Below are 26,670 nucleotides of genomic sequence, written 5' to 3'. Positions count from 1 at the left end.
TCGCCCTTGTCCTTAATTGGGAATGTTGACATTTTCCAAGGTTAGGCGGATTTTCCGAGGATATTGTCCCTCAACTTGACGATAAACTGTTTCTCAGACATTGTCGTGTTAGTCCTGAAATTTTTCATATTATATTGAAAAGTATCATACAACCCATGGCCAAGTGGTTCCGAACCGATCTTACAAGAGAAACAGCTCCTTATATTCCTTTGATATATGGCAAACCAGGAATTTTTTCGAGATGTGGGGGATACGTTTGTAGTTGGTGTTACGACAGTCCACGAGATAGTTAGCCGAGTTTCAACGGCTGTTAATGAAAACCTAATCGAGGCAAGCATATCATATAATTTAGGCCAAGAAAAATAATCTTGTTTCTTGCTATCAGCCTGAAAAAAATGTGGTTAGTAGGGATACAATTCTCGTTTTCTTTTTTTTTTTCAACGGTGTTTTTGTATATAAATGTCAGATGACCTAGGTCAATATTACCTCTAAATATTAAATTTCATGCATTTTGATGAACAGCTCAAGTGTATTTTATGTAAGGCAATATTTAAAAATAGTCATTTATGAAATACCACTTAAGTATATAATTTTTTTCAGTTTTGAAACATAATATTCTCCAAATTCCCGAATTTCCCCCCAAATAAAAAAAAAATTAGGGTCGGATGCAAAAGTAGAGTAGGTCGGGTAGCAGGAAACAATACTATTATTTCTTTTCTTTTCTTTTTTTTTTGGCCTCCGTACAGGCACCTTTTTATGCAGCCATTATTTTTTTTTTACATAAAATTTATACAAATCTTACCACTTTGATTATTATGTAGGTTATAAATTGGCCTGATGCTCAAACGCAAAACGTACTGTCTCGAGAGTTTCAACTTAATTCTGGCATACAAGGCATCATTGGCTGTCTTGATGGATCTCACATTCGTTGAGTGCAGCACCTGGCGGCGACAACGATTATTACAACCGGAAAAAATTTTCCATCAATTCAATTACAGGTGAAAATGATGCAATTTTTACGATATATCAATTTTTTTTGTAAATGACAGAATTCATTTAAATTATGGTATTATGACAAGGAGGATATATTTTTCTCTTTCAAACGTGTTGCAAAGTACTCATTACTTAAACAGGTTGTTGCTGATAGTGACATACTTATACATGACGCATATACTGAATGGCCTGGGTGTACGCATGATGGGGGGTGTTATAGGTTGACTTTTTCCTCAGTGTCAACTACTTTAGTACCAATTCTTATACTACATTTTCGGTATATTTCTAAAAGTGCGGGGGGCAAACCATGCTTTCAATTAACATTCACTATAGTGTAAGTAAGGATGGGAAAAAAGTGGCGGGGGCAGGCCCCCCTGCCCCCGGATACTACGTCCCTGTTTGGGCATCTAAAATGGAGGTTCCGTAGGTTGCGAGAATTACCAGTTCGAAAGTTGGACCGAATAGTCAGGCTCATTATTTGAGGATGTATGCTACATAATTTATGCATACTACATCATGATGATGTTGAGGATTTCATTGAAAATGATCAGGATGGCAACCAAATGCCTATCCAAATATCTATGCTAACAGAGGGGATGGAGTAGCACTTCGACAGCATATCATAAACACCATGCAGGCGTAAACTTTTTTCGTGTCCTAGACAGTGAATTTGTTTTCTATATGGTGTGATAGACACTTTACGTAACATTATATCTTTTATAAATGTATGTTCATGTACTCCTTGTAACATAACACATATTAATAATAAATAAAATAATAATCAATAAGGAAATTGAAGTAGTATATACTTATGCATGAAAAAACACATATCTGGTAAAAGGTCTGCCCTAGCTATCAGCTGACAACATAAAATAATAAAACTTCTTTAAAACAAAAAACAAGAACAATTAGAACTTGACTTAAAAAATAAATGTAAATCAATACGTGTTACACTGTATGCCTTCACTTTTTGTCCATTGATTTCTCCATAATAATTAACATCCGATCAATCCGTCTTATCTTATCGTCATGGTGGCGTTCAATTGACTGCATTAAATCTCTATTTTGTTCATGTATATTTTCAATAAATTTTGTTGTTCATTAATTTTTCATTTTTTGGAATTAACCTTCACAGCTTTCTTGGAAGGAGATGATGGACTAGAAGTTGGCATTTCTGAAGTTGTGGTGGATTCCAATCAGGGGAAACAGAAAGTTTTGTTTTTCGTCCAGTATCAAAAGAAACAGCAACTTTCGTCGAAGCTTTACTGCCATAAACTTAAACCGAATCTTTCAAAATATTTCCATGTTTGTGGACTATTGCCCGTTTTACTGTTTGCGTCATTCACAACAATTCCATTTTTTTCATTTCATTTGAGATCTCTTGCAATTAACTGTCATGTGACTTTACGCCTAAAAATTTATCTTCCCTCTGAAGTCTAAGATCGAAAACGAGCCTTTCCTCACTCTCATTCCACAAATGCATCGTCTGTAATTGAATAAAGTTTTCCTAATAACAAAGAATTAAATTCTTTATAGTTTACAACAATGTCATTAGATATTCTTATTTTGTTTTTTGTGTAGCAGAATCTGAATCTTCAATGACCGAATTTGTCCATAATGACAAAAATCATTTTGAACTTTCACATTCTGACATTAAGAGAAAAAAAAAATTTATCTGGTAAAAACTTAGGCGAAGGATTTTTTGAAAGTTCCAATCTACCTGCGAATCTGAGCTGCTTGAGGAGGCTATGTTTGAAGAGGATGAGGGTGTGCTGTCATGTGAACATTCTTTTTGGTTGTCGTCAGATGACGACAATATTGCGTCTTTAATGGCTTTTTTGGTTTCTGGATCTATTGAAAATTAATAAAGTATACTTTTTTCTTTGATTGTAAATGACAGATATTCATATATTAAATTGTATAATTCAATGGACAACCTTGAAATAATTAGCCTGTTAAACTCAATAAAGGCATTTCGTCTTTATAAGAAATACATGTATACTGTCAGCTGAAAACTAATCCAATATCTCACATCACTATGCAGAAAACATTTTACTTTCTTAAACATGCATATTTATTCATTGATTTTTATTGAAATTAAAAATTATCATTTATCACAGACTCCACACAAAAACAACAGTGAATTTAACGTTTCCTAATTATTTATTTCTTAAGTTTGGCATTTTAATGGCCACGGCTGGTTAAATCAATATATGAAAAATACACGTGTGAAGTGGGTGCCGACCCAATTGGTTTTTGGCACACCTCCAATAAAAGCAAACAATCAATCAATCAATATTAACAGTACACATGTCAAAGTTTTACAGGATAAGACTTCTTGCAGTTGCGTCAGCCTTGTGCATCAATCAATATTCATCAATCAGTGTTCAATACGATCAATTAATATTCAATTCAATCAATGAATGTTCAATTCGATCAATATTCAATTAGATCAATCAATGTTCAAACAGTATTCAACAAGTCAATATTCAGTTCATTCAGATCAATGTATTGTATGTTCATGTGAAGCCAATCAATATTCAAATAAATCAATGTAAATTATATAAAAGTTCCTTGTATTCCATTCCAGAATTATCCACGCAATCATGTTCGAGTTGCGCCCTGTTAACAGCGGCGCAAGTCAAGATGATATGTGTTAAGCTAAATTCGCCAAACGTGCATAGATACTCATTAACTATGCACGCCGCCACAAATGTGGGGGTAGCTTAACACCCTACTCAAATTTCCTGCCGTGACCACACCGATACAAATCATAATGAATACACGTTATTTTGGGTGTTTATAATAGTTGAGAGTCCACTTTTAAAATTTTCAAGGAACAGCTTATTACCAGGCGTAGAGAGGTGTACCCCGTCGGGGCGGTAATTGTCGGGACTATGATGGATATTTGACTGCTTAATGTACCCTCCATTGTAATGATATAGAATATGTTTTGCAATTGCGCTATTCACTCGCGCCCTACTTTTTTCGATATCGGGTCTACCTTCACGTTTCCAGGCAAACCTTGTTATCATTTGCGACCAAATTATCTTAGTGTGCGGAAGTATCATTTGAATTTTTTTCAAATCACGTTTTATTGCAACTATTAATTCAATGGTCTTCATACGGCCAAGGTCGTTTGCTCCACAATGTAATACAGGGTGATCCAAAATATCTGATACCATTTCAAGTGATAATATTTCTTTAAAAAGCATGACACTCTTTATTGAAATATTTCAAGTTTTAACATAAGTTATAACATTTTATACAATACATGCCACAGATTTTATACACATTACTTTAAATAATAATACATTCTCAAAATAATGCTGCTATTTACAGCACATGCTCTACGTGACGTCCAGTTTGTTCAATGACAAGTTCAAGTCTATTCTTAAAGTTATTGATCACATTTCTGGTGTAACTTTCCAAATTTCTCGGGTGATTGCTGATTTCAGATACACAAGGGTGTTTGGATTTGAAGTATACACCTTGACTTTTGAAAATTCCCACAGAAAAAATATTCTGTGGACTTAAAAATCAGAAACATGTGGTTGCCAAACACAGTCAGTCCTGAACGAAATCAGTTGGTTACTGAATGTTTTTCTGCAGCCGCCTAAGAACTTTTTCTGATGATGTGTCTGGGGTTTCTCCATCTTGTAGGAAGCAAATCATAGGCACTGTACAAGGAAAAAGTTTAATGTGATACAGTAAAGTTCTGCACACACTTCCATAACTGGGCCTGTTCCCTGAATTTTTCATAACACTTCTCACTGATTTTTGTGGAGTTTCCATCATCAGTTCTTTAACAACTGCAGTTTTCATTGTACTGGACCTTCAAATGTCTTTCAAATGAGCATCTTCTCTTAAACCAGTCTTTGAAATTTCTTCAATAACCTATTAACCTGCAGTTTTGTAAGCTTAGTGCCCAATGGATAACTTTTTCTCATGATACGAATCACTGTTTTGGATGAATGTGTCTCAAAATATAATTCGACAATTTCTTCAGCTCTCTGATTTGACGTATCCATGTAAAATAAACAATAACAGTTTATGACGTCATAACGTCATGGGAACGCCAACTTTTATCCGTTTATTTATATTTATTAAAATGATAGGATCAGCAATTTCAAATGATGTATAATCGAAATATGTAGAATGATTTTTAACAAAGTTATTGAAAGTCAAAGGAGTATCAGATATTTTGGATCACCCTGTACCAAAAGATTTGGTGGATCAATGAACGTAAGTAATTGTTTTAAAAGTTTAAAGACACCATTCCAGCGCATTCCTCTTCGACCTTGCCACAATATTTTATGCCTGTCCAAATAAAGGTCAGATGTGAAACCTTATTCGATCGCAGCTAGAAAGGCCCATGAAATTAATGATGACCCGATGATCCAAATATCTTGATAATGTTCTGGAACGAAAAAAGGAATTAGAGTGTCAAGCTGTCATTCTATTTGACTGCCGGGATCTTAATATATAGGCGATAACAATCTGACTTCCACCTTCCTAACATTTTAATTGTTTTATCATCAACGCCCTGAGAATGAAAGTATGTAGCTGCTCCAATTCTAAAGGAGTGTGATTTATAGTTGCATCTAGATAAACTGAGACGCGCGAGGCATTCACTTAAGACGGAATTAAATTGATATCTAGTTAGCGGTTTACCGCCGAAATGACAAAATAATTGACCAGAAATGCTTGGTCTTTGTTGTAAATACTTGCGCATTAGTAATAGCGGACAATAAGGACCGCTGATAGCGGGAATAATTGATTGTGTTCCTTTGCCGTACTGGTCAGTCTTTGACCTCTTAAGGTTAACTTTTAAGTAGGATAAAGGCTCATTCATAACGAGATCGTTATTAAGTAATGCTGCGTTTGAATTTCTCGAGCTTACTGTAAATTCCCCAACTCGAAGAAAGCCAAAAAAAAAAAAGGCCAAGGAAAAGGCCGCAGAAAAGAGGTTCGCCTCGTAACTCGACGTGCACACAACTGGTAATGTATTAATTAATTTATGGAGGAGCTGAATCGTTATTGGTAAACGCGAGTCTTTGGAGTGTCTCACTCTCTCTCTTCATTCCTTCTACCATTTTCCAAACAATAAAATGTGAAGTATAGTCTGGTAATTCTGAGGTGGAAATCGTAATCTTATGTGATATAGCTGCTAGATATGTTTTGACAGTGCTCACAGCGTAACATTTGACGGAAAGGAAAGCAACGAAGTTTGTCAATTCCTCCAACGATGGAGGCCAAGAGTTACAGAGATGGAACTCGGACCCGAACTTAGAAAATAAATCGAGGCCGTTGTTGTATGCCGCTTTAGTGTTTTCTGAAGTGGCCATGTCGATTAATCTAAAGGTTTCACTCCTGATATCAGTGAGTGAAATACCGGCGGAATAGGAGTTGACTTTACATCTGCCTTTGGTGCTAGTTCCTGGACTTTGGTCCACTGTCGACGAGACAAAGCATCAACAATATTATTACATAAACCAGGATATGCTTTGCTTTAAATCTAAAATTATATTTCATTGATAGGTATACTAAATAGCAAACAAAGTGCATTACTCTTTTAGATTTTGACGTCTGTTTGTTCAAGATGTATACAAGGGCTGCGTTATCTACTCTTAATATAACATTTTTTGATCTGAAGTATTCTCCCTACAATGTCATTGCCAGAACTATTGGAACAAGCTCTAAAAGGGTAACATCTCTCAAAATTTCCGTATCCCCCCATGTTGAGGGCCGCATGAAATGGGCCCAATGACCGTTTAAATATACCCCGCACCCTAGGTTCTTACCCCCAGCACTGTCTGTATGCAGCAATATACCTTCATCACCTACATACGGAGTATTTATATCTCAATTGATTCGATACGCAAGAGTATGCTCTACGTATGAACAATTTCTTAAACGAGGTAAATTATTGACAAGCAAGTTGATGAAACAAGAATATCAACAGTCTCGTTTAAAGTCATCATTTCGTAAATTCTATGGTCGATACAATGACCTTGTCAGCAAATACAATTTATCATTGAATGAAATGCTGACTGACGTTTTTCATACCAATTGTGGCGGCTTTCAACACACTTTTTCAACTTTGAAATGTGTGTTCGTGGACTCTTTCATATTGAAATATTTTTAAATACTAATAACATTTTTGCGACCGATTTTAATAATATTTTATGCTTTGCATCAATTTCACCTGTTTAACTGTTGCCATCACTATTGAATACCCAAATACGAATGAAATCGACAGAAAATGTAAATTTTAGAAAAGTCGCTTGTGTATCAACTTAAATTTATCGTACTTGATGCATATTTTTGATCATATAACATGAAAATTCTTGAAATTGATGCATAAAATGAAAACCTACAGGTCTGCCGAATCCTCTTCTCTCGCCATGTTTCAGAGTTCTGATCCTACTAAGATCAAGAGTCGGACTCGATGAAAACCCGGGTTTAAACTCTCGTTGTTTATCTCGAAATCTCGTGATTCGATACGAAACCCGGGTTCCAGAAGAAAACGCTCATGGAAACATTGTCTTGACCTGTTACTTCGTCGCAATGTGGTTTGTTTCAAAGAGTTTCCTCTTGGAATCAAGTACAATAGGACTAGATATTGGTACATTCTCTTTCTCAATCACTGGGGTAATAATACTTCGGTTTAACAATTTATTAAATTGAGTTTTGAGAAATTCTCTTCAATCAGGGGACAGTCTTTAATGTTTGTGATGCTTTGAAACAGCATTTTGTTTTAAGTGAATAGTAAGAACAAGAAATGTGAAACCCAATGATGGGTTTTCTTCAGTGACAAAAATATTTCGATGCCGGAATAAACAATTTTTCAACAAACCATATTTTAATCAAACAAATTTTTCGAATCAAAATATGATGTATAAGTGTCGAAATCACCAGATACTGTGTCTGCGTTCTCATACTCTCGAGATTGCGCTTTAACAATTTCAACATTGTTACACACATTGAATAGTTTAACTGAAGTCCGCTGTTTTAGTTCATCGTCCCTTTGTTTGACTCAAGTTTCCTCCATTAGTTGCATGTTACCAAGGTAGACATTTTTCCCAATATCTGTATCAAGCAGATCCTCATCTTTTGTGGTAAAATACGGACTATAAAAAAGCAACAACAAAAAAACCAAACAAACAAACCAAAAAAAAAAAACAAGATGTGTTTGTGAAACACTGAAGCGCCCGTGTGGCAACAAAGCAAAGATTAAGCTTTTCTTAAATGCAAATTTAACTAAATAGTACCAAAAGTAGGGTATTCTCACTGGAAAACAATTGTGAAATTTAAAGTAACCAAACGTTAATTTTTTTTAAATAAGTACAAAAATATCCAAGGTCAAGGTCAAAGTAATTAGTATCAAATGAAAGGTCATACCACATAGAATACTTATGTTGAGCATGAAAGCTCTAGCCATTTACCATTAAGAAGTTATTGCCAATGTTAATTTTTTAAAGTAGGTCAAACTCCATGGTCAAGGTCAAAGTTCTTCTTATCAAATGAAGGTCTTTTCATAAGAATCAAATGTGTAAAGTATGAAAGCACTAGCCCTTACTCTTTAAAAGTTATGGTCAAGGTTTGCTTTTTTATAGTAGGTCAGTATCAAAGGTAAAGGTCAAATGGTTAAAGTTCTTGGTAACCATTGAAGGGTCTTCTCACAAGGATTACGTATATGAAGTATGAAAGCCCTATTACTTACCGTTCAAAAGATATGGCCAAGGTGAAAGTTTTTTTCTAACAAGTACGGAAATCTACAAGGTCAAAAGGTCAAGGTTGTTAGTACCCAATGAAAGGTCTTTCAACAAGCATTACATATGTGAAGTATAAATGTCCTGGTATCTACTGTTCAAAAGATAAGGCCAAAGTAAAAATTTAAACTTTTCATGTCAAAAATCAAATTTGGTGGTACCCAAAAAGAGGTCTTGTCTCAAGGAATAAACATATGAAATATGAAAGTAATAGCTCCACCATGTCAAACGTTATTGGCAAAGGTTAAAGTTTTTGAGGACAGACAGACGGACACGACAAAAACTATATACCCCCGAAACTTCGTTACGGGGGCATAAAAATTCACTATTAATAGACTTGGTTGTTTTTAAATTGGGCTTAAAAGTCTAAAAGCTGACTACTGTGTACTCAATATGAAGCATTGACCTTGATTGACGCTTCGTCCGTGTGCTTGGTACGAAACCTTTGAAATTGTTTGAGTGCTACATTCTATGCTTTTGTGTGTTGCAAGGATGAGAGTCATTAAATGCCTCTTCTAGATATCTTATACATGGTTTGGAACTGGTGTGGGGAAGAAATCTGCTTCTGATGCAAGGTGTAGGAATGGGGCTCACTGTGAACGAGATACTGCATCATCAATAGTTTGTTTTCATAGGGATATATTCCTTTATTACCTGATCATGACAAGGAGCATTCGGCGGGTGTGACCGGTCAGCAGCGGAAGCTCACTCCTCCATGTCACGTGATTTAACCTCTGGTGTTTCGGAGGACCGTGTTTGCTCTGCTCTTTTTTAGCCGGGCTAATTGCTCAAAGAGCAATTGCCAGCTTATGTGATCCTGTTCAAGGCAGGATGTTGACCCCATAGTCACCATTTTAATGTTACGTTCAAAAATATAGTTCTTACTCTCAACAGCTTTTGAGATAATACAAACGCTAAATAAAGCTACAAAAATAAAACGAAGTTTTATCCTTATAAAATTAACGTAAGTAGTAATGACTTTGAAAACTTCATAAGTCAAAGAACATAGTTCATTAGCGGAGGGATTTTTGATAATCAGTGTTACCGTAGTTCTCTACACATACAAGGTAAAGCAGGAGAGGGAACCAGACTGGCCTGTTTGTTAACATTAAGTCCAGATTAATTCTGATTCTGACAAAATTGGACCATGGTAATAGGATTGAAAAACTCACAGTCAGTGTCTTATCATTGATATTGATAGTTTTAAAATAATTTTTTCATCAGAATATAAAGGTGATTCATGTAAGAAATCCATTCTACTCTGTAAATGAGCTCGGCTCTCTGTACTTCTGAGTACTTTGATTATATTGTTTTATGGACTTTGATATGGAATACTGTTCGTTATCTCCGTATCATTCATGAATCTTTTCTTGAAGTGTGACTTTTTTGCATAAGACTTGGGGCCCAAGTTTTTTTTCCCACAATGAACAATTTATTGGATGACCCAAAGGGCAGCATTTTATCAAAATAATATTTACCTTGAAATTAAAAACCCAATAGATCAAAATCAGCAGGTGATATGGGGATAAGGCGGAAAGAGGATTTGATGTCAGATTCGGCAAAGAAAGTGCCAGTACTTAAAGAAGCTACAATAATTGCTGCCACATCAATGGTGGCATAGTTAACAGAACAGTTCAAAGGGTCTAAGAAATCATTGAATAACTTCCCTCTGGATATTAAAGGTGATGAATTAAACGATAAATAACGAACAAAATTAAATCTAAAAATCCGTAAAACAATACAACATAGGAGCAGAGCAAACGAGGACCTCAGATACATAAGAGATGGGATCAAGTGCCATGTAGAAGGGACTTAATCTAACGGGGAAATTTGTAAACTAACAAAAGGAGGGTTTGGAAATGGTCCTCCTACTCGTTGTAGCGCTAACTCTTTACTGATTTTACTTTCAGCTATTTACAAAATTTTCATATAAACTACTGAGATTTCTGCATTTTCTTGCCCAACGTTGGCACTAAAGGAAACCCTGAAGTAAGAATTAGGCATGTTTATAACCTTTCAAATTTTTTGCCAAGAAACTAGTTTTTACAGGTGTCTGTCCTATTGAGTAAACTAAGCCATTTTTTTAGCACTTTACTTGAGGGTGTTTTCCTCTGCATATGCCTCACATGTGGTTATACCTGCATTGGATTCTTGTGCGGAACCAGTGCTTGGCCCATCAGCATCGGCTCTTCAGAAGGTTCTTTGGTCTGATCGGGGAGAATGTCCTCCACGAGACGCTGTGTCCGCTCCTCTGAGCGGGTCGCTTCTTTCTACCTTTACCTCTGGCTGCTGACCCAATGTCTTCCCTGTGCTGTGTACTGGCAACTTGTGTTCTTTTATCCCTTATTAGTGGCATGCTCTGAAAAACTTTGATGAGGACGGATTAGATTTTTTCTCTGTCTTTATTGATCTGGCCACGATGCTGAAATGTTCAAGAAGGATACTAGAAGGTTCCGAATAAGAAGGGATGGATAACTCGTTCGATGATTGAGATTTACATGTACAGGAATGGAGATAACTTGAACAGTACAAATTTCGTATTAGAACACTCCAAGGCAACCTAAATTATTGTGTACTAGTTGATTATTAACAGCCCCTCAAATGATATGGAGAAGAATTTTTTATTGATTCCAGTAACAAATTTTACTTTATGACTTAACGAAAATCGGAAAAAAGATGGAGGAAGTTTAAAATATCCTGATTAAAGAACAAAACGCAACTATATGAGAAATAAACAATTTTAGGTCACCTGAATATTCCACATTAAATCATGAGGAGAAAGAAGACAATTCTAAAATGACAAATGAACTTAAAATGAAAATTGCATATCGTACGTTTAAAAGATCTCATTGCAAGGTTACAGGTACGAGGAATGGAGCTGCTGGTAGTTTTTATATGCCCGTCTTAAGACGGGACGTATTATGTTATAGGCTTCGTGTCCGTCCGTCAGTCTGTGCGTCTGTCCGTCTGTCCATTCGTGTCCGGCCCATAACTTGAATACTATTAGACCTAGGATTATCAAACTTTTACAGTTGATACTTCTTGGGTAGACGGTGTGTCGCGCACAAAAAGTAGGTCGCTGTGACCTTTAATAAAGATGCTATGGCCAAATATGGAAAAATCCTGTCCGGCTAATAATTAGAAAACTATTAGACCTAGAGCTTTCAAACTTGGCTAAATTATACATCTTAGGTAGAGGGTGTGTCGCGGCCTATTTCAAGGTCACTTTGACCTTAAATTTAAGTGATTTTTTAAAAAAAACTAAGTCTTTAAAATTTGAAATTTCATAATCCTAAAAAATGTAAAAATATAGTTGTATCCTTATTTAAAAATGTTAAATCAAGTAAAAACTTATTTTTTCATCATATACTTTACAGCAATCTGTAACAAATGTTTATGCTTTGAGAGGAATTCAGTTTGTCCCATGGGATAATTATCAAGCACTGGTCAAGAAGAATTTTGATAGCAGAAATTCACATGTCAAATTAGAGAGAAATTAATGAGTTTATTGTCAGGAGCTAGCATCTCTGATAATCTGTCTCTTGGGAGTTTGGCAAAAAGAAATGGCCTCATAGTTGCTTGTGTTAATTAAGAGTTCTTGATGGCTAGTTCAGAAAAAGATTTTTTCAATTGGTGTAATGTAATTAAAACAAATTGATGCTGTAAAATACAGTGTATGATAAAAACTAAATTAATATTGCATAATTTAATTAAAATTAATCCGTATTAAAAAAAGGTTAAATTAAGTAAAACTTATTTTTTTTCATCTTCATAAATTAATATACTTTTACAGCAATCTGTAGCAAATGTTAATGTTTTGAGAGGAATTTAGTTTGTCCCATGGGCATAATTATCAAGCACTGGTCAAGAAAAATTTTGACAGCAGAAATTTCATGTCAAATTAGAGAGAAATTAATGAGTTTATTGTCAGGAGCTAGCTGGTTGTCTAAGAACATCTCTGATAATCTGTCTCTTGGGAGTTGGGCAAAAAGAAATGGCCTCATAGTTGCTTGTGTTAATTAAGAGTTCTTGATGGCTATAGTCCAGATAAGGATCTTCAAATTGGTAATGTAAAATGTAATTAAAACAAATTTATGTTTTAGTGTATGATTTTAAACCTTAATTAGTATTGTGTAATATAGTTAAAACTAATTATGCATGTGTTCATTGAAAAAAAAAATACATTTCAATTCTTATATATTTGCAACAAATTGCAGTCATGTCTCACTTAGAATTTTATAGTCTAAAGAATAATAAATTTTGGGCATTAATTGAGTAATTAATTAATTCAAGATGGCGTCTAGTGTCGACGTTTAGTCTCGGTCGAGAGGAAAAAACAGGGGTATGTTGTATTTCTGTGTGTGAAAATTGATTACCCACTAATATATCATTACGCAAAGCTGTCACAGATGAATTGATATAAAAATAACTTCAGTAAAAACTACATTGACAAAGTTAAAAACCAAAACATTCTGTGCTTTTGTGCTTTTGTGTGAGATGAACTCATGTCAAGTTCCAACAATAGTGGTAATAACAAAAAATCAAAACGAAAACTTAGCAGTCCATCTGAAAATCAGAACAAAACATCTCGCAGAAGGTTTCTGTCTACATCTCTCCCAGATCTGAATTCTTCAAACAATTCTGGTAAACAGGGCAGTATGGACAATATGAATGACAATTCTGAGATTACCACTTTCTCAAAATCGTCGACTATTGTACCTGAGGATTCATCTGTAAGTGCTGCCGTAAGTGTTAGTCAAGCAGACTCTTATTCCTCAATTACAGAGCCCACCCCCATTGCCCAAACCCCCCTCATTCAATCCGAGGGCCAAACATACATTTTACCAGGCCTGATTTACTCAGCTGTGTGTGATCAGAATGTTATGTCTCAGCTGGTCCCTGTATTGGTAAGTGCTATAACACCAACCATAGAAAAGGCTGTACAATCAGTTTTCAACCAACTAAACTTGACAATAGCCAAACAAGCTGAAGAAATCAAGAACTTAAAACATCAGCTAAAGGAGGCAGACAAAACAAATGCCAATCTCCAAAACCAAATATGGGATCTAGAAACATCACTCGACGATCTAGAGCAGTATGGCAGGAGGACCTCTCTTAGGTTCCATAACTGTCCAGTGCCAGGCCAAACGGGCAACTACTTAGATACTGATGAAATGGTGAAAGATCTATGCAAATCCAAATTTAACATTGACATAAAAGAGGACGACATTTCTCGATCCCACCCTATCGGTAAACCCAATGCCAACGGAAACATTCAAATTATTTGCAAATTCAAAAACTGGAAAGTAAAAAACAAAATTTATTCTGCAAAACGAAAACTCAAGGGCACGCCCTTATTTGTTACCGAAGACCTTACCAGGTACCGACAGAGCATTATTCACGAACTGTCCAAAGCGAAACAGGCAGATGCTATACACTCATACTGGACGAATGATGGTCGCATTTTTGTAAAGATCGAGAAGGAGGGCGAGAAACATTTGATCCGTACCTTTAATGACCTTGACCTTATTGCCCCAGGTGCGGAATCTGAGTATTAGAATATACAGGGATGATTCTGTTTTCGTTTTTTTTTTCCCTTTGATAGACTCAGTTATGTTTAGCCGCTATTCTTAATGCAAGACAGTTAAATTGTATTTTATTGCATATAAAATAATGATTTTGTAAACTTTCACTGCATATTACAGTAACGTTATAAAGTGTTCCCCTTAATTTTTTCCTTCAAAGTGTCTAAATCATGCTGTTCTTACATGTAGCAGTATGTGTAACAGTGTACATATGTTTTTCAACGATGGACCGAGTAGCTGTCAATAGGCTTTTTGTTTTGCCTAGTAACTTGTTCTGTTCTTTTTTGTTTTTTGATTTCTTTTTACCTAAACTTTTTTTCAATGTTTTTTCGTTTTTATTTTTAACCAAAGGTCATAGAAATAAAATTGCATGTGTTCTTATTATATGTCTCCTTGCGGCTGGTTCAAATATTGCTCAACACTTCTCTTTATGTCTTGATAATGGCTAATACAATAGAACAATATCGAGCCGCAATTGGACTTTTCTATTGTAAATGTAGATGCACATCAAAATCACTGCTATACTATATTCTACGATTTCATGATTTTGTTTATTTTTTTATCGAGTGTCTTAAGTACATTTTACAAAATACCAAACGTTTACTGTCAAAAGGGGCACAAGAAAATATTTTTTTCAATTATGTGTTTCAAATTATGTATTTCCTTTTATTGTTGTCAGGCGACATAGAGACAAATCCTGGACCATCTCAAAGTACCCAATCCACACTGGAAATTTTTCATTTAAATGTAAGAAGTATTAGAAACAAGTTTGATAAGTTTCTTAGTATTGTGTCAGATTACGATATTTTATGTTTCACAGAAAGTCATCTTGATGCTAACATTTTAAACGAAGACATTCCTATTGACGGATTCAGCTCAATTTTTCGTAAAGATAGGAACTCTCATGGGGGCGGTGTAATAATATATGCATCTGACTCTTTGCGCACGAATAGACGCCCTGATCTTGAACCTTTGAACCTAGAATGTATATGGGTAGAAATAAGCGATCCTACCTGCAATATCCTGCTCTGTTGTGTGTATCGACCTCCTAACTCCGATAATTCTTTTTGGAAAAAATTCGAATGGTCTCTTGAAAAAGCTGTTGATATATCCGATAGAATTTTAGTCATAGGTGACCTAAATGTAAATTTTCTAAATCTCCAAATCACACATGTAGTCAATGAAATTCTTTTAAAATATTCCTTCCAAAACACGGTATGCGACGCAACTAGAGTCACGAAAAACACGAAATCTCTCATAGACTCAATTCTTGTCAGCGAAAACTTACATGCCGATGTACTGGACTCAGGGACAATAGACGTAGAACAATCTCTCAGCGATCACAAAGGCACATACATATATCTTAAATCACATACAATACAAGCACAATCATATGATAGGAAAATATGGCAATATAAGAATGCAGATTTTGAAACACTAAACACACTTATACGCAATACAGATTGGAATATACTTATTAATGAAGCTAAAGATATAGATCAGGCGAAAAGTAATTTTTCAAAAACTTTTTTAAATCATGTTAAAAATTGCATTCCTGAAAAAACAGTTACAATAAGGCCTAAGGATAAACCCTGGATGGATTCCGCTTTGCGAAGAACGATTCGTCAGAGAAATCGTGCAAGAGAAAAAGCTCACAAAACAAAAAAAGATTCAGATAAAAATAAGTTTAAAAAACTACGTAATAAAGTAAATAACATGAAAAAAGTAGCAATGGCAAACTATTACAACAATATAGAGACCAATCTTATCGAAGCAAGTATCAAAAGTTCTAAAATTTATTGGAAATTATTAAAAGATGTTTTTAAAACTAAGGTTAGGTCCGAAATTCCACCGCTGCAGGATATTACAGAAAATGGAAATATGCATATATTACAGCGATATTGACAAGGTTGAAGCGTTAAATAGATATTTTGCTTCGGTTTCGGCTTCGCATGATGTCGAACCTGCATTACCAGCTTTTTCTTTATTATGTAATAGTGTTTTTAATAGTATTGAAATAGTTGAACAGGACATTATTGATATAATTTCTATTCTCCCAGTGAACAAGGCAATAGGACCTGACAACATTAGTCATAAAATGTTAAAAGCTACCATTTTTAGCGTCTCTTATCCTTTATGTATTTTGTTTAACAGATCTTTAAGAGAATGTGTATTTCCTACACAGTGGAAGGTAGCTAATGTACTTCCTTTATTTAAAAAAGGTGACCCATCATTATTATCAAATTATAGACCAGTCTCATTATTAAGCTGCGTTGGAAAAATTATGGAGCGAGTTATTTTTAAATATGTTTACAATTATTTTCATTCAAACAATTATTTTCATTCAAACAATCTTTTTTACAAATATCAAGCTGGCTTCTTACCAGGTCATTCAACAGTTTATCAACTTATTGAGACATTCGATTACATAGCTAAAGCTATAGATGAAGGAAAACACTGTTGTATGGTTTTTTGCGACTTGTCTAAGGCATTTGATCGGGTTTGGCACAAAGGCCTTCTCTTTAAGTTACAAACTTATGGTGTTAGTGATAAGTTATTATTATGGTTTCAAAGTTATTTAGATTTAAGGACACAAAGGGTATTGCATAGGAATACTATGTCTAGTTTTAGATCTTTACATGCTGGAGTTCCCCAGGGGTCTGTATTGGGACCACTTTTATTCTTGATATATGTCAATGATGTCGCTGAAAATATGTCTACCTTAAGCAGATTGTATGCTGATGATAATTCTTTACAGAAATGTTCAGAAAATGTACATGATATTCAATTAGGATTGAATAATGATTTAAATCAACTTGAGCGGTGGTCTAAACAATGGCTATTGAAATTTAATCCTACTAAAACCAAAGCTGTATTTTTTAGTACTAAGAAAAACGTAGATTTACCATTGTTAAAATTTCAAGATTGTAATTTAGATTTAGTATCATCACATAATCACTTAGGTATTCTATTTTCAAACGACCTCACTTGGTCAGGGTACATTGATTCTATCGTAGCTAATGCATATAAAAAATTAGGTCTACTTAAAAAATTGCAGTTTAAGGTCAGTGCAAAAACTTTATCTATTTTATATACTACTTTTATAAGACCTAAGTTAGAATATGCAACCGAAGTTTGGTGTGGGTGTTCTAGTCAAGATTCTGAAAAACTAGAAAAATTGCAACTTGCAGCAGCAAGAATAGTCACTGGATTAACCTCATTGGCATCGCGAGATTCTCTCTATTTTGAAACTGGTTGGGAACCACTTGCTGTTAGACGAATGTCCAAAGTAAGAACAACCATGTACAAAATATTTCATAATATGGTACCCGGTTATTTGAAAGAAATATTTCCAAACATTCGATCACAAGAATCAAATTACGTAACAAGACAATCACAAAATTACTGTATCCCTAGGTGTAGATTAAATATTTATAAATCATCGTTTGTTCCAATGGCAATAAGGGAATGGAATTCTTTATCTCTTGAAACAAGACAATCCACTACAATTGGTTCCTTCAAAAAATGTATAAACTCTCAGAAAACACCCACCCCGTCATTTTTTACTTTTGGTGATCGTTACTGGAGTGTAATTCATACTAGATTAAGACACAATTGTGTCCTAAATAAAGACTTATTTAGGTGTAATATTATTGACAGTCCACTGTGTACTTGCGGAAAAATAGAAGATGCATATCATTTCTTTTTTTCTTGTGTGAACTACACTGCCCCAAGAAACGATTTGTTCAATGCTATTTTTAGAATGATAAATTTACGTATTGTAGACACTCATGTTCTATTATGGGGAGATAATTCGATCAGTATTTCTGAAAATGAAAGTTTATTTTTAAATGTGCAATTGTATATTAAGAGATCTGGTCGTTTTTGAGTAATGCCTTTAGATTAGTATGTCCATACTACATTAATTCAATTCTGTATATGCATTGTCTATGTTAGATAATCTTATTGACCTTTGGTTCCTGTGTAAATTAATTTTGAACAATGTACTTTGTGTTACAAATTGTTTTAAAGGAGAGGACGTTCTAAGTTTTTAAGAACTTGTGTCCAATCCTTTTGTTTAAACATCAAAACAATAAAATATGTTCAAACCAAACCAATAAATTTTCGATTTTTTTATTAGACTGTAGCATTTCCTTAAGTTCTAACACAGCCAGTTTAGAATTATATGATGTATTATTTGTTATAATTAATCCCTACACTGTAAATCTCTTAGAGATGTATATATGTATAATATTTTAAACATGATAAGAAATGGAAATTAAATGATTGAAATCTGTGTCAATCTGTTAATCAAGGTTATCTGATTTTTTTGCACCATTACCAATTCATGATTATTGAACAATATATTTGACGGGCGTATCATGCTGTGGCGGGGCACTTTATTTTAGTTTTCTACGAGGATAGAAAGTCAAGTACATCCACCAGTATTGCATACGACAAAAAAGGGGGGTTCATTCTATGGGGGGAAAATAGAGACAGACTTTAAACGGATAGTATTCCCTGTTTTGTTGATATATTTATTTTGCTCGAAATGATAAATTAAGATATAAAACAAATTAATACTACATATTCAAGACTATATAAAAGTCGATACAAGTTGGAAAGTAAAAAAAACAACAATAAAAATGAGCTCGTTATAATTTTTGGCTTCCCGGACAAAAATTCGGCAAGTCATTTGAATATTCCGTGACCTTTCGCATGACCCTACTCGTACAGTCCAGTGCGCATACCAGTTTCGGCTGGGGATGAAAATATGGCTGATGCGGCCTGCGCCGGTAAACGAGGTAGAAAACGGATTTTAACAGACTCTGGACAAAAGACGAAGAAAAGCGAAAGAAATGCTAATTAACAAATCCAGAAAATATCTCGGTAGTGAATTCCAGCGCTGGAATAGTTTAAAAACTGCACTGAAACTTCAAACGCACGCTGAAGTAGCCAAAATCTTGCTTGAAAGGTAGGCCTAGATCAACATTTTTATTTGGTATGTAAAAACTATTTTGTGTAGGGAAATTATGTATTCAGAAATGTTTATCAAAGTCTAGTAATCATTATGGCACATGTTGTTTTTTTTTTGATTAAGCAAAGTTGAAACGAAAAACGTGCATTATTCCCACAGTTTTTAAGGCAACCGATGTCCTGGGGCCTCCAAGGGGGTTTAAAAAAAATTGTATGTAGGTTTTTGTTTTTAAAGATCATAAAAGTATTATGTATGTTTATTGTTGTTAAAAAATATGAAAGTAATTTTAATCCTACGAATATTGTAATATAAGTATAATATTTATATTTTTATCAAAATAGGTATGAGCAGATAGAGACATCTCACTTTGTTAAAGTTCCAAAAATAACAAAATGAAAGTAAATACCTCAGTGGTTCCTTCTTCATTCTAAGTGTTCACAGATGGATATTGATATAATGAACAGCATTCAATCTCAAAGTCTATTAAACAATAAACAAAATAAGAGGAGAGGAAACACGGACCTCCGAAACATCAGAGGTAGAATCAGGTGCCATGGAGGAGTAAGCATCCCCTGCTGACCGGTCACACCCGCCGTTTGCTCGTTGCCATGATCAGGAAATAATGGAAAAAATCCGTCGTCAATTCAGTGTATAAATACTGGACTAACAATTGGTATGAAAAACACCAGTCAGCATTTGAATCAATGATAAATTGTATTTGCTGACAAGGTCATTGTATCGACCATAGAACTTACGAAATGATGACTTTAAACGAGACTGTTGATATTCTTGTTTCATCAACTTGCTTGTCAATAATTTACCTCGTTTAAGAAATTGTTCATACGTAGAGCATGCTCTTGCTTATCGAATCAACTGAGATATATATACTCCGTATGCAGGTGATGAAGGTATATTGTTGCATAAACAAGGGAAGTTGACGATAGAAAAGTTAAAGTCATCATAACGTCTCCATATCAGTGAAATATTTTGGAGAGGGACGTTAAACAATATACAATCAATAATCATGTAGCTTGGTTGTTAGGTCTTATGAATGCATCTTCTGATAGCGGGTTTTCGAGGTTAAGTGCACATGAATTTCTTCGTTAATTTCTGGAGGCACTACGTTCTTCACATTCTTTGGTCTGTTGAATTTTGTCACTTATTTGTTTTATTTTTTTCTGCTTTCAAACTTGGCTCTTACTCTCTCGTTCAACACTAACTACATTTTCATGTATCAACTCTCTTCATTTTCTTCCTACCAGAAACATTCGGAAAACTCGTCTAACATTGTTCATGAAACATGAAGTTCAGCTGTCTCGCATTAAGTCATCGTTTTGTACGTTCTGTGGTCGATACAATGACCTTGTCAGCAATTACAATCTATTATTGAGTGAGATGCTGACTGTTTTTCGTACTTTTTGTTAGTCCATTATTTTATAAACTGAATTGACGACGGATTTTTTTCATTATTTCCCGATCAGGACAAGGAGCACCGGTCAGCAAGGGATGGTCACTCCTCCATGGCACCTGATACCGCCTCTGGTGCTTCGGAGGTCTGTGTTTGCTATGCTCTTGTTTTGTATTGTTTTGTGGACCATTCACCTCGAATACTATTCGTTTTCTTCATATGTTTCATGGAGTCATTATCTAGTTATTCCACCACATCCTGGTCTTTAATTAGATTTAAAAAACCAATTAAGCAACGTCTTCTTTGTGAGAAGAAATGTCACTTTATCAGGCTGATTACTTTCAGTACCTGATTTGCACCTTTCATCTCTTTGGTATAGGGATGACACTGAGCATGTAAGTGAGGCAATGCTATTTTGTATACTCCTTTTCCTTACGTATTCAGGACAGATAAGGAATTCATATTGATGGTTCAAGAAATGAGCCCGAATTTTCAAAATGCAACAACTGGGAAATAACTGTCGGCTCCCAGCCCCAAGACGGCCACATACACATGTAACTTTTTTTCTGTAAGCTGTTTGCCTATGAGGTCTGTTGAAGTTTTCATTCCTGTGTCCTGCCAAAACATCATTCTTGAATTGCATGGTTACTTCTAACACCCGTTCATCTAGCACAATGGTATTGAAATCCTTTACATAAACACAGTACATAGCAGTTTAGTACATGAAATGACTGTTTATCTTCACCTTTTTCATATCTAGTCCATAATTATATTTTGATCGAAAAAAAAAATATAAACTTATTTTGTGCGACGGCGCTGAGGTACTCGAGTAGTATTGGCGTCTGTTGGCCACCCCCTACCACCTGCACACCTGTCAATTATGTAAATGAAGGTCAGAAGGGTGAATACATTTAACCAGATTTTAATTAGGAGTCCTAATCGATAAAAGATCAAAGGGCATCTGTCATGTAGGGGTAATGAATGTTAATTATGTTCCCCAAACGAAGTTGGGGAACATATTGTTTTTACTCTGTTTTTAAGGTCTTCCGTTTCAGACGGAAGACCTTATAGTGATTCTACTGTTTTTCTTTTTATTATTATTATTTTTTTCCCTTTTTGTTTTGACGATTTCTCAGAGATGACTGGACGGATTCTCATGAAATTTTCAGAGATGATAGAGAGTCTAAATATCTTTCAAATGCAGTTTTCAGTTTTTCAAAATTCACTTCCGGTCGTCAGATATGTTCGATTTCCGCTTTTTTCAAAAATTTTTTGTCCCAGTCATATCTCAGAAAGGGTAAGAGATGAAGACACCAAAATTATATGAGTAATAGATCTTGATAAGTAGGCAAAACCATTTGGGTTAACACAGTTCGCCGTCACTTCCGGTCGTCACAGAAAGTGATCAAAGAGATCGAAAATTTCAACTTTTCTTTTTTGAAACTTTTTTTGCAGCAAAAAATAGTAATTTTTTTTGTTGTTTCTAAATATGTCAGTCCCACCGGAAACAAAAACGACGACTTCCGGTTATAAGAGAAAAACTACAAAATTTGAGTATTTTTCTTTCCCTTAAATATTTTTTATAGATAAAGTATTTTTAATGATTTTTGGATGTGTTATTCAGACTGCAAATGTCTACAGTAACGTCAAATATCTTTGTAAAATTCACTTCCGGTCGCGTGATTTTCTGTCCTCAAAATGAGAACTTATCATAGCTAGATCTCGTTAACGGAAAAAGATTAAGACACCAAACTTATACAATTGGTAGATCTTGAGGAGTAGGCAACTTCAGTTTGGATAAGATTGTCCGCCGTCACTTCCGGTCGTCACAAGAAGTGTTCCAAATAATCAAAATTTTCAAATTTTCTTTAATGAAACTTTTTTGGCATGACGTTATAATATCTTATTTGTATTTTTAAAATAAATCAGTCCAACCGGAAACAAAAACGTCAACTTCCGGTTTTAAGAGAAAAACTGCATAATTTTAGTATTTTTCTTTCCCCTTAATATTTCTTATACATGACATATTTGTAACGATTTTTGGATATGTAATTCACACTGCAAATGTCTACAGGAAGGTCAAATATCTTTGTAAAATTCACTTCCGGTCGCGTGATTTTCTGTCCTCAAATTGAGAAATTATCATAGCTAGATCTCGTAAACGATAAGAGATTAAGACACCAAACTGTTTCAAGTGGTAGATCTTGATGAGTAGGCAAAACCAGTTGGGATAACATTGTCCGCCGTCACTTCCGGTTGTCACAGGAAGTGATCAAAGAAATCGAAAAATTCAACTTTTCTTTATAGAAACTTGTTGCATCACATTATAGCATCTTATTTGTAGTTTTGAAATATGATAGTATCACCGGAAACAAAATCGACAACTTCCGGTTAAAAGAGAAAAACTACATACCCGGTAATTTGAGTATTTTTCTTTCCCATAAATACTTTTTATAGTTAAAGTATTTGTAATGATTTTTGGATATGTTATTCAGACTGCAAATGTCTACAGTAATGTCTAATATCTCAGTAAAATTCACTTCCGGTCGCGTGACTTCCTGTTTTCAAAATCAGAAGTTATCATTGCTAGATCTCGTTAACGGTAAGAGATTAAGACACCAAACTACTAGGGGTGGTAGACCTTGATGAGCAGACAAATCCTTTGAGTTTAAGATCATCCACCGTCACTTCCAGTTGTCACAGGAAGTGATCAAATAAATCAAAAATTTGAACTTTTCTTTATGGAATCTTTCTTAGTATTACCTTATAGCTTCTTACTAGTAGTTTCGAAATATGTCAGTCCCATTGGAAACAAAAACGACGACTTCCGGTTATGAGAGAAAAACTGCATAAATTGAGTTTCTTACTATCCCATAAATATCTTTTATAAAAAGAGTATTTGAAATGATTTTGGGACATGTTATTCAGACTGAAAATGTCTAGAGAAACCTCAAAATGAGACCTTTGACCCTTACTCAAAAAGTATTAAATAAATATTCATGACCTTTTTCTAGATTCAGCTTCAAGTGTTTATCTCAAGTTTACCTTTCTCTCTCTCTCTCTCTCTCTCTCTCTCTCTCTCTCTCTCTCTCTCTCTCTGATGACCTTGACCTTTGACCTTGATAAATGACCTTGTTCTTTGGCCCCATTGACCCAAATGTCACAATCAAGCTTACGGTCGTGGAGGTATTTGCAACTCTTACTCTAACAAATGCTTATAAAATATCCCCTCATTTCTCTAAAAACAAAACAAAACAATCAATACCAACTTAGAGAAAATGTCTACAAGTCAAACGAAACGAAATATCGGCATAAGATACGTAATAAAAGAAACAAGAGACCTGAAAGAAAGTGTCCTGAGAGTTTTAAGGTAAGTCTCTGAAGTATTTTGAAATTCTAGTGAATATCGGCAAAATCTGCATTTTTTTCTGTCTGAAATTAAGTTATTGCTTAGCATAAAAATCAATTAAAACTCGTATTGGATATTTCTGCAATTATTGTTAATATCATTCGATTCTCCTGCTCCATTACGACATTTTAATACCAAGTATTCTTGCTTTCTTAGGTGTATGGAATTTATTTTAATTTTATTTAGATTTAAATTTGAATCGACTGAAACTCGGAAATGACGATTTTTCATATCAATTAAATTTCCACGCAATTGAGATAAGACAATTGCAGTTACCCCGCTTGATACGATATGGTGTTGAAAAAATGCCCATGACTCACTCACTGTTTTTCCGGGATTTTGAATTTACTCTGCAACTGACCACGTGTATTAGTTTCGCTTTAAAACTCTGTATATGCTAAGTGTCATTGCTTCACTGCAAATGTGTCCAGGGGCGTAGCCAGGGTACTTTTGATGTGGACGCCTGAATAGGTGGGAGGTTTGGAGCCGCCTTAAGGCCCCCAATAGGTCACTGTTGGGGGTCCAGGGGGCAAAGGCCCCGGAAGCTGGTGAATTTCTGACGATTTCGATGTGCATATTTGACCCTTCTGTTAGCATTTTTCTGACATTTTGCGTTTGTTACGCAGCCACATTTGAGGTCTGTTCTTTCCTTGTACAAAATGCGGACAGTCAATAAAGAGAAAGGATATTTCCAAAAGCTCTGTTTGACGAAACCAACTAAAACAATTTTAGACTTTTTAAGCTCGACAAAATACGTATGGTTAACATAAGGCAGTTGGTTAGAGTGGTTGACTGGTTTAGACAGACCGCGTAATTGACTGATAGTCAGGCTTACATTAATATAAATACACCTCGAAAGATTGAAAATAACAAAGACAGAAGAATTCTTTTCAACTCATTTAAAACTTGCACATTACCCATGTACATTGTATACATTTTAAAATGAATGTACAATTAATACATATTCACAAATCTGGTATCTTTAACTTTTTGCAACAATTAGAAAACTTGTAAATTATATACTAATGGTTTTATGGTAGTTTTACGGATGTCAATACTTGAGAAGACTTGTTTTTTTTTTTTAAGGTTAAACTGAATTTTACTAATTTTTCGATTTTTGATGTCATATATATAGCTGAATTATAATTGAAGTCTTGCACGAATCCGATATTAGTTTTGTTGTTGTTTTTTTTGTCTTGATTGTTTGTTTGTTTTTTTGGAAGGGGGGGGGGGTTATCGTTACAGAAGTTAGGCATTACGGTTGGAAGTTAGTTTCCAGTAATAGAAATTGACATTTTTGGCATTAAATAAAATTATCGTTTTTTTTTTTTTAAAGAGCCGACTGGGGTTTTATAGTGTGAAATCTACGATAGAGAAACTCTTTAAGAATGTGATTACACTTGGAAAAAAAGTCTGCAATATTTGATAGTAAACCAAAATCCTGGAAAATCTTTTGATTTCATTGAGGTGTATACTCTCGTATTTTCCCCTAAAACTGATTCTATAGATTTTCATTTATTTTTGTTATCGTTAATTGTTTCTAAGAATTTTTTTATTATTTTCTAATATTTTGCAAAAATGATGAGAACACTTTACAATATTACGCCTGTCTCGCTCTCCCTATCTCTTTCTTTCTTTTTTTTTTGACAAATGATGTGGACGTTTTTGCGTACAAACGTACGCCAGGCTACGCGCCTGGTGTCCCATAATTATTCTAATCATTTTCCTACATACAATATCACATCAAACAGCCAATATCTCACTTTTTTTAAGAAATTTGACCGGGACTTTACTACGAAACTATTTCTTACACTTCAAACTTACAAAATATTCCTTCAATGTTGTGGACTTTGGTGGCTCAGTGGTTAGCGTGTCCGACTTTCCTACTAATGGTTTTGGGATCGAGCCCAGATGGAGGAATTTTTTTTTTTATGCATTTTGTTTTTTTTTTATTAAATAGAAAAATATCCTTCTTACAGATAAATAGAGAAGAACGGAAGACCTTATTTGTTGCTGTAGCGTGATATGGATTCAGAAAACAACATGTTGGTGATCCGGAAAATCGGATCACGACGTCACGTGATAGCGTAAATTCAACAGTAAAATTGAGTGATACACATTAGGTATATAATAAATAATAATTACACACCGGGAGCAAGTCCTTGTGAAATATCTTAAATGTACAATACCAAAAATCAATTTGTTTTTAGAATTATCTATATTCCGAACACAAAATATATATTACTTTATTAAAATGGTCATTTTATTTCATATGTCAAAAGAAACATTCCGCTACAGAATTCACAGGAATATAACTATATGATCTCATGAAAAAAAACCTTTGTCCTTTTTTTTGGGGGGGGGGGGGGCTACTGGTATACAAATGTTTAGTTTTCAAAAATTGACTTTTACCATGAAAAACTTTTTAATGGCTTTTACATCATGAATACTTTTAATTAATTCATTATTTTTTTTTAATAATGCAGCGGTAAGTATCTGTCAAAATCTAGTCGGTCTTCAAT

General features: G+C 34.5%; 1 pseudogene; it reads left to right on the top strand.

The window, feature by feature from the left end:
- The first annotated feature begins 216 nt into the window (after nucleotides 1-216).
- Nucleotides 217-10,389, top strand: LOC134234484 (uncharacterized; annotated as a pseudogene).
- The last annotated feature ends 16,281 nt before the right edge of the window (nucleotides 10,390-26,670 follow it).

Source organism: Saccostrea cucullata, unplaced genomic scaffold, assembly GCF_032062105.1.
Source record: "Saccostrea cucullata isolate Sc308-1 unplaced genomic scaffold, CSIRO_AGI_Scuc_v1 ctg3973, whole genome shotgun sequence".
In the NCBI taxonomy this organism is placed as follows: Eukaryota; Metazoa; Mollusca; class Bivalvia; order Ostreida; family Ostreidae; genus Saccostrea; species Saccostrea cuccullata.
The sequence above is the reverse complement of the archived record's forward strand: the minus strand, read 5'-3'. Positions and strand labels throughout refer to the sequence as shown.